At 38.0% G+C, this 14,372-nt stretch overlaps 1 pseudogene; it reads right to left on the bottom strand.

Annotated features, from left to right (window-relative positions):
- Positions 1–861: 861 nt before the first annotated feature.
- Positions 862–14,372, bottom strand: part of LOC115853305 (protein enabled homolog) — a 118,997-nt pseudogene continuing 105,486 nt past the window's right edge.

Genomic DNA, 14,372 nt, shown 5'->3' with positions numbered 1-14,372 from the left:
GGTTGTAATTATATTATAAAAATGTCCACATTCATCAATCTAAAAAGGTTGAAAACCTACAGTGAATCTACAATATAGTGTTTTACATTTGACCACTGGTTTGTGTTATGTAGGAATCATAGATTTGGTAAATCACTAATAATTTAGGAAGGCATCTAAACCTTTAAATTCTGGATGAATTTATGTTCGAATCTACAAAATTGCTTTAAGGCTAAACTCGAGAGACTTCCTATCATTCTAGAATTCCTCACTCTGGGCAAATCATTTTTAGGACACTTTCTTATAAATATCACCCTTTGAAAGCACATACAATTCCAACTGTTCCACATTTTATGATCTTAACCTACATAGGGCTGATCTCAATTATTCATGAGACATCAAATGTGATAGGAAGACAAACCTGAGAGAAACATTTACAATACAATAGCATAACTTGCTAAATTCTTCATCAGCATTCTCTGAAAAAAACTTCTCAAAGTCTTTCTCCTCTTTATTTTAGCAATGGATTGTGGAAAATGTGTGATTTTCTCTTGACATGAAAATATTTCAAGGCACGGTGTCCTTGCCTGACTGGTTTAGTATTTTCTGCATAACTGATACAGGAACTCCTATACAACTCTCTTCCACCCTGTTGTAAAGGTCAGGAAAAAGCATCAAACTGGGAGGGTACTAGCTTATTGCCAGAGTAGTAATGTCTCAAGGCTTTCAAAGTATGTTGTCTTTTCCCTCGTTCTGTTTGTCTCCCTTTTCTTTTTACAGCTCACAGAATGTAGGGGTTTTGTTGTTGTTAACAGTTGTTCTTTGCAGGTTTTTTTTTTTCTTTCTCCAGATTAAAGTCCTATCTCTTCTTAGTTTGTTTCTCTATGTGGTATTTCACTTGCTCAGTTCCTGCCTGATTGCATCGATGAGCTCTTCTTGTAGCTTAGTTACTTCTTTTCTCATTTCTTCTAAAGTGTTTGGCTTCAGCCTGTCATAGTCCAGTCCTTCTGTCTGGACTCCGTTGGCACTGGAGGGTGCAGATTTTGGTCTGTAAATAACAGGTGACTTGCTGCCATTCATTGTATTTGTTCTTTCCCAAGGTTTTCTTGTTGGTTCAGGCGTACTTGTTGAAGAGGCCTTAGAAGTTACAGGCTCTGAATCTTCATTTTCGTCTTCTTTTCGTTCTGTTCCTATTGTTGATCACTTTTCAGCAATTCTCTTCCTCCTGGCCAGCAGGGTGCTCATTTCTTCCATTAACCCACCACCCCTAATGGAAGGGGTCCTTTTCCACTACCTGTATTTTTTAGATGAGGCCAAATTCACACCAGTGATCTCTCCGCTTAGGAAACAGGAATCCTCCATCCGTGACACTTTCCTAAGTTTTGATCCAGAAATTGCAGCTGCAAGTCCAGTTAAAGGGTGACTGTCTTCAGACATGGATCCCCAAAAGATCGAGATGCAGGGAGGGGAGAAGCAGGAGGTGGTGGAGGAGGAGGGGGTACCTGATTAGGAAGAAGGTGGTAGAGGAGGCGGAGGCCCTGAGGATGGAAGTGGATGGGATGGGAGGAGTCCTGGGGAAGGAGGGAGTGTGGCTGATGCCTGGGCAGGACCTGGTGGGAGTGGAGGAGGGGGTGGAGGTGCCGGTGGTCCCAAGACAATGCAAGCCTGGCTCAGCAGCAGAGGAGACTCCCAGCACAGAGCTTAGAGGAGTCTCCACAGAGGTAGGGGCAGCAGCGTTTGACATTCTTCGCTCTTGCTCACATTCCAGCTGCTCCCTTTCTAGTTTCTCTTGCTGCTCTTGTTCTTGCCTTTCTCGGTCCAGTCTCTCCAGCCTCTCCGCTCTTGTCTCTCCCGCTCCAGGCAATCCTGAACTTCTCTTTCTTGTCTCTCTCTCTCCAGCTGCTCCTGTTCTAGTCACTCCCTCTCCAGCCCTCTCCTTTCTAACCTCTCCCCCTCCAATCTCTCCCTTTTCATTCTTTCACCCTTTCCCGCTCCAGCTCCTTTTCTTTGCTGTGCTTGTAGTTGCCTTTGAATTTTTTTGTGTGGTACGCGGGCCTCTCACCGCTGTGGCCTCTCCCGCCGCGGAGCACAGGCTCCGGATGCGCAGGCTCAGCAGCCATGGCTCACGGGCGCAGCCGCTCCGCGGCACGTGGGATCTTCCCGGACCTGGGCACGAACCCGTGTCCCCTGCATCGGCAGGCGGACTCTCAACCACTGCGCCACCAGGGAAGCCCTATAGTGTATTTTTAATTTTAGTTATTGTAATCTTCAGCTCTTGTTTTTATATATATATATATATATATATATATATATATATATATATATATATATATATAGTTTTGTCAAGTTCTCAGTGACTTCTTCAATTCTTCTCCTGAGTTTGGTAAGCAACTTTATTATTATTACCTGAACTCTTTACCAGGTAGATTTCTTATCTCCATTTAGTTCAGTTCTTTCTCTGAGGTTTTGTCTTTTTCTTTCTTTTGGAACATATTCCTTTGTCTCCTCATTTTGCTAATTCTCTGTGTTTATCTCTATGTATTAGGTAGATCAGATATATCTCCTGGTCTTGAAGGAGTGGTCCATTGTAGAAGGTTTCCTGTGAGGCCCAGAAGAGCAATCCCCTATGGTCACCAGAGCCAGGCACTTCATGAGTATTCCTTCTGTGGGCTATTTGAGTCCTCCTGTTGTGGTGGGGTCATGTTTGCTACTGGTGTACTGATTGGTGGGGCTGTTCCCTGGCCCAGCTGTTTGCAAGGCCTGGTCCTAACTGCTGCCCCAGTGAGGCTGGATTCAGGGCCTGACTGCAACAGCTGTGGGTATGGTGGTTTTATGGGGTTGGTCCCCTGGCACAGGAGCCATTTTGTGGGGGAGGCATGCCAGACCCACCTGAGGCTGCCTGCCAGGTGTGGTGGGGTAGGGCTTGCTTTGGAAAGGCACTGACCAGGGTGGATGGATTGGACAGGGTGGGTCCTCAGGGGACTGCTAGGACAGGGAAGGAAATACTAGCAGGGTAGTTAGCAAATGTCAGAAATAATGCCCACCAGCGCCTGGCCAGCTAGGTAAAAGCAGAATTAGAAAAATGGTATCTACCACTGGTTTGGTACCTTGATAAAGTTCCAATAGATCCCTGCTCCTTTGGGACTCACCCTAAAGTTTGTCAATGAATCTCCTTCACATATAGCCCAGGCACTTTTCAAACACAGGTCTCTTTGCCGGAACCCAGAGTGAGTGAGTTTGTGCACAATCCATTTAAGAGCAGAGTCTGTTTGCTATAGCCCTCCAGCTCTCCCAGCCATAAGCCTCGGTGGTTTTCAAAGCCAGACATTATATGGGATCATCTTCCAGGTGCAGGTCCCCAGGGCTGGGCTGCCTGATGTAGAGCTCAAACCCTTTGCTCCTTAGGGAGGACCTCTGCGTTTGTGATATCCCCTCCCACTGTGGGTCACTGTGCCAGGCATGTGGGTCCTGACTAGACTGCATCTCTGCCCCTCCTAGCCATCTCAATTTGGATTTTTCTTTGTATCTTTAGCTGTGAAAGAGGCATTCTGCTAGTCTTCAGGTTGTTCTTAGAAAAACTTCTATACATAGCATAGTTTTTGTGTGTCTACGGGAGGAGGTGAGCTAAGGTTCTTCCTACTCCACCATCTTGATTCTCTCCTCCTTCTTGAAAGGACTACTCTTGATGAAGATATACAGTGAATTAAAGGCAAGTATTTTGTTTGTGAAGTAGGAGCATCTGTGGCATATATTAGAAATTTAACAGCGTTTATATTCTTCCAAACCTGGTTATATGATATTTTCCCCATTAATCACATGGCAAGGTATATATCAGAGTAGTAATGCAGAGAGTTGGCAAGTGTCATATTGCAAAACAACACACAATTTATTTTCCAAAAATACTTATTCTGAAAATTAAATGACACCTTAAACAAAATAAATGTCCAGAATATAACTTAAAATTTGGTTATTTTATCAACAAAGATTATCCACTTCTCTTTGATACTTAATCACTTTTGTGCTATCTTTATACGGACACTATTTTTTAAGCTGAAAATTTTCACCATTATCAACATTAACATTATCAACATTATCATTACTTAATCAAAAAAAAATCTACTCAGGAAGAATTAAAATTCTGAAAGTGCATAAATATTTCAAATATCTTGATCTTCTACTACTGATGATACTTTCTACTGCTACTAACATTGACTGTTCATTTGTTTCTGTGGAAAACAGATCCACCAAAACATAATTTCCAGAACATAATTTCCAAGAAAGATTAATTTGGAAAGCAGCAGATTTAAAAGTTCATTCAATATCATTTTTAAGCTTCTCTTGAAACCAATGACAAAATTTCTTGGCAAGAGTGAAAACTAGAGTTGCTAGTACTGTACTGTTGTTTTTTAAAAAATGGATTTAACTGGAATGTGGATTTCTTCTTAAAATAATGCAATGAGGAACAAAATTCTGGAAAGTATATTCATTTTGTACATTATCAAATGTCAGGAAATATTTTGTATATTATGAAATTACATTCATTTTACATTTTAGGGAAATACTCATAAATTATGTAAATGATTTGTGAAATTATTATGGAAAATACGGAATTATTGTGAAAAAATATGGGAATTATCTTCCTTTCTTTAAGCATGTACTATATGACAAATACACTTCCTCTGCAGCTTAAATTAGTTTTCTTGTTTACTCTCTGCAAAAGTTAAAAAGTTATGTATCTTATTAATACAAGATTTATTATAAATTTGCTTTTCTTTTTGCCTACCTTACCTAAAATTTTCATCTCAGAGAAGAGCAGGATAAATTCTAAAAGGAATATGGAGACTGAGATGTATTATCGAGGGATATACATTGAATAGAGAGATAATATTCATGTTCTAATATAAAAAGCATTATACATTGTGGGGAGGATAACTGTGTTAATCAAGATGTTATTATGAGAGAGGATTTTCTAATTTTCTACCAACATTCCCATTAGAATGTCAATAATGCACCTAAAGGAAACACATAAGTACATTGTCCTGTGTGGTGGAGGGTAAGCATCATCCACAGGTTTCATCATCTCTGATTATGGTAGAATGAGATTGAGTCCTTTTCTGACCTAGTGATATTTGAGGGGTGAGAAGGAAAAAAGTAAAGAGAGAGAATCAGATCTGAAAGAGTCCCATTTTCCACCTATATAGTCTTTAACATAAAGAGGGGGATATATGTTATATCAGGCAAGATTCTACAAGGGCAGAGATAGGAGAGATAGTGACTCACCTGGCTCTCTAAATTAGACTGAGGAAAGTGGATATCTAGAAGGCTTCTATATAATAATCTAGTACACAGATATCACCACAGAACCTTGGCAGTGTGCTTAGGTATGAGTCATGAGCCTTTCAGAACCTGTAGGCTTAGAATTAAGAACTAAAATATAGCTGTGAATAAAAACGCTGAGCAAAAAACACAAGTGGGATTATTGTAGTGAGTCAGATGGAAAATTTTGTGGGATTTAAGGTTTGTTTTCACCAGAAGAGAAGCTGAGCTATGTATATCAAAGAGTGTCCCAGCCTATGCTGACTGTCTGGATGTGATTATTATTAATAGCAACTCTTTACTGTCAAAGTATTCCATTCTGAACAATAAGTCACATGGTCACTACAGATAGTGTATATTCTCCAAGAGCTTTGCCATTGAAATTATAGAAGTAGAAAGAGGAAAGGGATGCTGAGTAACTAGAAAATTTTATCTAAGAGACACCAAACATTATTTAAAAGGACTACAAAAAAATAAGGTATCATACAATTTTCAAACTTTATGTAACAGAAAGTTACTTTTCTCCCTCATCCATGCATACATGCTATTGAGTCAGACCAAATTAATTAGAGATTAACTATTATGCTTTCTAGGCACATCAGCATTGTAGTATGAAATAAAATTTCCAATTCCACAGCATTGCACTATTTGTAAGATTTAAAGATAATGGAATAAAACTGTATTTTTGTTTTGTCTTTATTTTTGAATTTTATTTAATTTTCTTTATACAGCAGGTTTTTATTAGTCATCAATTTTATACACATCAGTGAATACATGTCAATTCCAATCGCCCAATTCATCACACCACCACCCCCACCCTCTGCCGCTTTCCCCCCTTGGTATCCATACATTTGTTCTATACATCTGTGTCTCAACTTCTGCCCTGCAAACTAGTTCACCTATACCATTTTTCTAGGTTCCACATATATGCGTTAATATACGATATTTGTTTTTCTCTTTCTGACTTACTTCACTCTGTATGACAGTCTCTACATCCATCCACGTCTCTACAAATGACCAAATTTCATTCTTTTTTATGGCTGAGTAATATTCCATTGTATATAAGTACCACAACTTCTTTATCCATTCGTCTGTTGATGGGCATTTAGGTTGCTTCCATTACCTGGTTATTGTAAATAGTGCTGCAATGAATATTGGTGTGCATGTGTCTTTTTGAATTATGGTTTTCTCTGAGTATATGCCCAGTAGTGGGATTCCTGGATCACATGGTAACTCTATTTTTAGTTCTATAAGGAACCTCCATACTGTTCTCCATAGTGGCTGTATAAATTTACATTTCCACCAACAGTGAAAGAGGGTTCCCTTTTCTCCACACCCTCTCAGCATTTGTTGTTTGTAGATGTTCTGATGCTGCCCATTCTAACTGGTGTGAGGTGATACCTCATTGTAGTTTTGATTTGCATTTCTCTAATAATTAGTGATGTTGAGCAGCTTTTCATGTGCTGCTTGGCCATCTGTATGTCTTCTTTGGAGAAATGTCTATTTAGGTCTTCGGCCCATTTTTGGATTGGGTTGTTTTTTTAATATTGAGCTGCATGAGCTGTTTATATATTTTGGAGATTAATCCTTTGTCAGTTGCTTCATTTGCAAATATTTTCTCCCATTCTGAGGGTTGTCTTTTCATCTTGTTTATGGTTTCCTTTGCTGTGCAAAAGCTTTGAAGTTTCATTAGGTCCCATTTGTTTATTTTTGTTTTTACTTCCATTACTCTAGGAGGTGGATCAAAAAAGATCTTGCTGGGCTTCCCTGGTGGCACAGTGGTTGAGAGTCCACCTGCCAATGCAGGGGACGCGGGTTCGTGCCCCAGTCCGGGAAGATCCCACATGCCGCGGAGCGGCTGGGCCCGTGGCCGCTAAGCCTGCGCGTCCAGAGCCTGTGCTCTGCAGCGGGAGAGGCCACAATGGTGAGAGGCCCGCGTACTGCAAAAAAAAAAAAAAAAAAAAGATCTTGCTGTGATTTACGTCAAAGAGCGTTCTTCCAATGTTTTCCTCTAACAGTTTTACAGTGTCCGGTCTTACATTTACATCTCTAATCCATTTTGAGTTTATTTTTGTATATGATGTTAGGGAGTATTCTAATTTCATTCTTTTACACATAGCTGTCCAGTTTTCCCAGCACCAATTATTGAAGAGACTGTCTTTTCTCCATTGTATATCCTTGCCTCCTTTGTCATATATTAGTTGCCCATAGGTGCGTGGGTTTATCTCTGGGCTTTCTGTCTTGTTCCATTGATCTATGTTTCTGTTCTTGTGCCAGTACCATATTGTCTTGATTACTATACCTTTGCAGAATAGTCTGAATTCAGGAAGTCTGATTCCTCCAGCTCCGTTTTTTTCCTTCAAGACTGCTTTGGCTATTCGGGGTCTTTTGTGTCTCCATACGAATTTTAAATTTTTTTGTTCTAGTTCCGTAAAAAATGCCATTGGTAATCTGATAGGGATTGAACTGAATCTGTAGATTGCTTTGGGTAGTATAGTCACTTTCACAATATTAATTCTTCCAATCCAAGAACATGGTCTATCTCTCCATCTGTTGGTTTCATTTCTTTCATCACTGTTTTATAGTGTTCTGCATACAGGTCTTTTGTCTCCCTAGGTAGGTTTATTCCTAGGTATTTTATTCTTTTTGTTGCAGTGGTAAATGGGAGTGTTTCCTTAATTTCTCTTTCAGATTTTTCATCATTAGTGTATAGGAATGCAAGAGATTTCTGTGCATTAATTTTGTATTCTGCTACTTTACCAAATTCACTGATTAGCTCTAGTGGTTTTCTGGTGGCATCTTTAGGATTCTCTATGTATAGTATCATGTCATCTGCAAACACTGACAGTTTTACTTCTTCTTTTCCAATTTGTATTCCTTTTATTTTTGTTTCTTCTCTGGTTGCCATGGCTAGGACTTCCAAAACTATGTTGGATAATAGTAGTAAGAGTGGACATCCTTTTCTTGCTCCTCATCTTAGAGGAAACGCTTTCAATTTTTCACCATTGAGAATGATGTTTGCTGTGGATTTGTAGTATATGCCCTTTATTATGTTGAGGTTAGTACTGTCTATGCTCACTTTCTTGAGAGGTTTTATCAAAAATCGGTATGGAATTTTGTCAAAAGCTTTTTCTGTATCTCTTGGGATGATCATATGGTTTTTACTCTTCAGTTTGTTAATATGGTGCATCACATTGACTGATTTGCATATATTGAAGAATACTTGCATCCCTGGGATAAATCCCACTTGATCATCATGTATGGTGCTTTTAATGTGTTGTTGGATTCTGTTTACTAGAATTTTGTTGAGGATTTTTCCATGTATATTCATCAGTGATATTGGTCTGTAATTTTCTTTTTTTTGTAGTATCTTTGTCTCGTTTTGGTAACAGGGTGATGTTGGCCTCATAGAATGAGTTTGGGAGTGTTCCTTCCTTTGCAAGTTTTTGGAAGAGTTTGCAAGGATGGGTGTTAATTCTTCTCTAAATGTTTGATAGAATTCACCTGTGAAGGCATCTGATCCTGGACTTTTGTTTGTTGGAAGATTTTTAATCACAGTTTCAATTTCATTACTTGTGATTGGTCTGTTTATATTTTCTATTTCTTCCTGCTTCAGTCTTGGAAGGTCATACCTTTCTAAGAATTTGTCCATTTCTTCCAGGTTGTCCATTTTATTGGCATAGAGTTGCTTGTAGTAGTCTCTTAGGATGCTTTGCATTTCTGCGGTGTCTGTTGTAACTTCTCCTTTTTTATTTTTAATTTTACTGATTTGAGTACTCTCCCTCTTTTTCTTGATGAGTCTGGCTAATGGTTTATCAATTTTGTTTATCTTCTCAAAGAACTAGCTTTTAGCTTTATTGATCTGTGCTATTGTTTTCTCTGTTTCTATTTCATTTATTTCTGCTCTGATATTTATGATTTCTTTCCTTCTGCTAACTTTGCGTTTTGTTTGTTCTTCTTCCTCTAGTTCCTTTAGGTGTAAGGTTAGATTGCTTACTTGAGATTTTCTTGTTTCTTGAGGTAGGCTTGTATAGCTATAAACTTCCCTCTTAAAACTGCTTTTGCTGCATCCCATAGGTTTTGGATCATCATGTTTTCATTGTCATTTGTCTCTAGGTGTTTTTTGATTTCCTCTTTGATTTCTTCAGTGACTTCTTGGTTATTTAGTAACGTATTGTTTAGCCTCGATTTGTTTGTGTTTTTTATGTTTTTTCCCTTGTAATTCATTTCTAATCTCATAGTGTTGTGGTCAGAAAAGATGCTTGATATGATTTCAATTTTCTTAAATTTACTGAGGCTTGATTTGTGACCTAAGATGTGATCTATCCTGGAGAGTGATCTGTGCACACTTGAGAAGAAAGTGTAATCTGCTGTTTTTGGATGGAATGTCCTATAAATATCAATTAAATCTATCTGGTCTATTGTGTCATTTAAAGCTTCTGTTTCCTTATTTATTTTCATTTTGGGTGATCTGTCCATTGGTGTAAGTGAGGTGTTAAAGTCCCCCACTATTATTGTGTTACTGTCGATTTCCTCTTTTATAGCTGTTAGTAGTTGCCTTATGTATTGAGGTGCTTCTATGTTGGGTGCATGTATAATTGTTATATCTTCTTCTTGGATTGATCCCTTCATCATTATGTAGTGTCCTTCCTTGTCTCTTATAACATTCTTTATTTTAAAGTCTTTTTTATCTGGTATGCATATTGCTACTCCAGCTTTCTTTTGGTTTTCATTTGCCTGGAATATCTTTTTCCATCCCCTCACTTTCAGTCTGTATGTGTCCCTAGGTCTGAAGTGGGTCTCTTGTAGACAGCATATAGATGGGTCTTGTTTTTGTATCCATTCAGCAAGCCTGTGTCTTTTGGATGAAGCATTTAGTCCATTCATGTTTAAGGTAATTATCCATATATATGTTCCTATGACCATTTTCTTAATTGTTTTGGGTTTGTTTTTTTAGGTCCTTTTCTTCTCTTGTGTTTCCCACTTAGAGAAGTTCCTTTAGCATTTGTTGTAGAGCTGATTTAGTGGTGCTGAATTCTCTTAGCTTTTGCCTGTCTGTAAACCTTTTGAGTTCTCCATCGAATCTGAATGAGATCCTTGCCAGGTAGAGTAATCTTGGTTGTAGGTTCTTCCCTTTCATCACTTTAAGTATATCATGCTACTCCCTTCTGGCTTGTAGAGTTTCTGCTTTGAAATCAGCTGTTAACCTTATGGGAGTTCCCTTGTATGTTATTTGTCATTTTTCCCTTGCTGCTTTCAATAATTTTTGCCAATTTGTTTACTATGTGTCTCTGCTGTTTCTCCTTGAGTTTATCCTGTATGGGACTCTCTGTGCTTCCTGGCCTTGGGTGGCTATTTCCTTTCCTATGTTAGGGAAGTTTTTGACTATAAGCTCTTCAAATATTTTCTCGAGTCCTTTCTCTCTCTCTCTTCTTCTTCTGGGGTCCATATAATGCAAATGTTGTAGCATTTAATGTTGTCCCAGAGGTCTCTTAGGCTGTCTTCATTTCTTTTCTTTAGTCTGTTCTGCAGCAGTGAATTCCACCATTCTGTCTTCCAGGTCACTTATCCGTTCTTCTGCCTCAGTTATTCTCCTATTGATTCCTTCTAGTGTAGTTTTCATTTCAGTTATTGTATTGTTCATCTCTGTTTGTTTGTTCTTTAATTCTTCTAGGTCTTTGTTAAAACATTTCTTGCCATCTTCTCAATCTTTGCCTCCAATATTTTTCGGAGGTCCTGGATCATCTTCACTATCATTATTCTGAATTCTTTTTCTGGAAGGTTGCCTATCTCCACTTCATTTAGTTATTTTTCTGGGCTTTTATCTTGTTCCTTCATCTGGTACATAGCCCTCTGCCTTTTCATCTTGTCTATCTTTCTGTGAATGTAGTTTGCATCCCATAGGCTGCAGGATTGTAGTTCTTCTCGCTTCTGCTGTCTGCCCTCTGGTGGATGAGGTTATCTTAGCGGTTTGAGCAAGTTTTCTGATGGGAGGGACTGGTGGTGGGGAAAGTTGTTGCTCTGGTGGGCAGAGCTCAGTAAAACTTTAATCCTCTTGACTGTTAATGGGTGGGGCTGTGTTCCCTCTCTGTTGGTTGTGTGGCCTGAGGCAACCCAACACTGGAGACTACCTGGGCTCTTTGGTGGGGCTAATGGCAGACTCTGGGAGGTCTCACGCCAAGGAGTACTTCCCAGAACTTCTGCTGCCAGTGTCCTCGTCCCCACGGTGAGCCACAGCCACTCCCCCTGCCTCTGCAGGAGACCCTCCAACACTAGCAGGTAGGTCTGGTTCAGTCTCCTCTGGGGTCACTGCTCCTTCCCCTGGGTCCCGATGCGCACACTACTTTGTGTGTGCCCTCCGAGAGTGGAGTCTCTGTTTCTCCCAGTCCTGTCGAAGCCCTGCAATCAATTCCCACTATGCTTCAAAGTCTTATTCTCTAGGAATTCCTCCTCCCGTTGCTGGACCCCCAGGTTGGGAAGCCTGACACAGAGCTCAGCACCTTCACTCCAGTGGGTGGACTTCTGTGGTGTAAGTTTTCTCCAGTCTGTGAGTCACCCACCCACCAGTTATGGGATTTGATTTCACTGTGATTGCGCCCCTCCTACCATCTCACTGTGGTTTCTCCTTTGCCTTTGGATGTGGGGTATCTTTTTTGGTGAGTTCCAGTGTCTTCCTGTCGATGACTGTCCAGCAGCTAGTTGTGATTCTGGTATTCTCACAAGAGGGAGTGAGAGCACGTCCTTCTACTCCACTGTCTTGGTTCAGGGCCTCCTCTAAAATTGTATTTTTAGAGGTTTTGAACTATGTATAGGGAATTGAAAAGCATTACTCACAAAGTAGTTTCAAAGATATCAGCCCCTGCATTGTGAAAAATGGTATAAACATTACTTCCACTTATGTTTATTTTCTCACTCATGTCCCTTATACTGCATTTATGGTTTCTGGAGCTAATACGTGCTTTGTTTTTTGCTATTACTACAAAGCAGTTATATTGCTAAATATAGCTATTTACAAATAAAGCTCACATTTCAACCTCAACAGAAGATGGGGAAATTAATTTTTGTACTCGTTATATTTTTATATATGTTCTTATTTAAACCTGAAGAACAACTTACATAAATTACAGAGAAAACTAAAATATATTAAAAATGTTCCACAATTACTTTAAAGAAAAAAAGTTTTTGTTCAAATACAGAAGATAACAAACTTACCTAAATGTGTGATAACCTGAAATATTCTGCAAAGTTGTGTTAAAATTATATTTTTGAAATTATTAAATATATATATTAATGCCTCTAAGGTATAATATTCTTCTAGTGTCATTTTACCAGGCAAAATATGAGAAGATGGAAAGTTCTTTCACTTTTATGTTTAATTTTAACATTTTTATAAGCAAGCGAGAGTCACAGAAGTCATTTGTTAGGCTAAGATAAATGTTACATGTCAATGTTGATAAAATGTCAATGTTAGCAGAAGAAAGTCAACATGTGATACAGTTAAAGTGTGTGTATGTGGGTGTGCGTGTGTATATATGTATATCATCTCTTAACTAGATAAATGCTCCATTTATAATTTTAATCCAATACACATATAAGGCAGGAAAAATGATAAAATATTTTAAAAACAAGTTTACGTTTGACAAGTATCATTTATAATTTTTAAAATTCTATCAAAACTTGACTGTGTTTTGAAATTATTATAAGTGAATAATGTCTACTCAACTATAATATGGCTATCAATTTATTATATTTCAAAGGCAAAGGATTTGGGGTGATATTATGGGGGGCGATCATTTTAAAACAGTATCAAATACTGTATATACCACAATACACCTGCAGAACATTTGTTTTATTAACACACCCACCCACCCCCAGACACACTTTTAAATGATTTCTTTATGAAGTATGTAGCAGCTGAACTCCACATAGACTCTGTTATGTAAAAGAAGATTAAATAAATGTAAGTGTTATATTTAAACTAAAGATTGGATCAGATTAGATACTTTGCTAAAGATTTATCTTGAAAAATTCTGAATGGAATAGTACTACCTTAGTTAACAAAGGACAAAGAGGATTTTTAGGGCTGTGAAAATACACTGTATGATACTGTAATGATGTATACATGTCATTGTACATCTTTCCAAACTCATAAAATGTACAACACTAAGAGTGAACCCTATGTAAACCATGAACTTTGTGTGATTCTAATGTGGCAATATAGGTTATCAACTGTAACAACTGCACCACTCTGGGAAGCGGGGGGCATGGTTCATAATGGGGGAGGATGTGCATGTGTTTGTCAGGAAGTATATGAGGAATCACTGCACTCTCCTCTCAATTCTTCTGCAAATCAAAAGCTGCTCTAGAAAATAAAGTTTTAAAAAATTAAAATAAAACGATGATTAAGTCACACCTGATTTAAATCCAATGCTTATTTATCATGTTTTGTGGAAATTCAAAGTAAATGTTGCAAGTAACAGTAAGTTGCAAATTGAATTAGTTTTTTTTAAATCAACCACAATTTATTTTATTTTCAATAATAGTGGGATATTGTGTAAATCATCAACAGATCCATTTCATCTCAGACAACCAGAGTCTTGGTAATAATCAATATCTGGCTTTCTTTTTAGTTATTATCATACTTTCAATCCAAACTCCATTCTAAAAAGGATAAATCCCACTCATTAGTATCTTGAAAACATAATTTTGCAATATGACATTGCTAAAAATTCCACAGATATCTACAACTTTGTTATAATTATATCTTTTGCAGAGTAATTTATTAATATGACGTTTTAAAACCCATTATTAAAAGCAGAAAACCAACAGAAAATTAGAGCACATGAAAAAACACTTCACAAGAGTAATATCTAAATAACCAACAAGATTTGAAACACTGGGTAGGATCATTAGCCATTATCAACATGCATATTAAAACATTTAACCCATACCAAATAATGGATTAAAAATATCAGAGACATCAAATTCTGGTGAGCGTTGTACAATCATAATAAAATTATGTTAAAACAAAAAAACTGAATTATGAAAAAACAGTCATCTTAAATTCAAATTTTCAC

Source organism: Globicephala melas, chromosome 18, assembly GCF_963455315.2.
Source record: "Globicephala melas chromosome 18, mGloMel1.2, whole genome shotgun sequence".
In the NCBI taxonomy this organism is placed as follows: domain Eukaryota; kingdom Metazoa; phylum Chordata; class Mammalia; order Artiodactyla; family Delphinidae; genus Globicephala; species Globicephala melas.
Note: the sequence above shows the minus strand (reverse complement) of the source record. Positions and strands in the feature narration are given on the sequence as shown.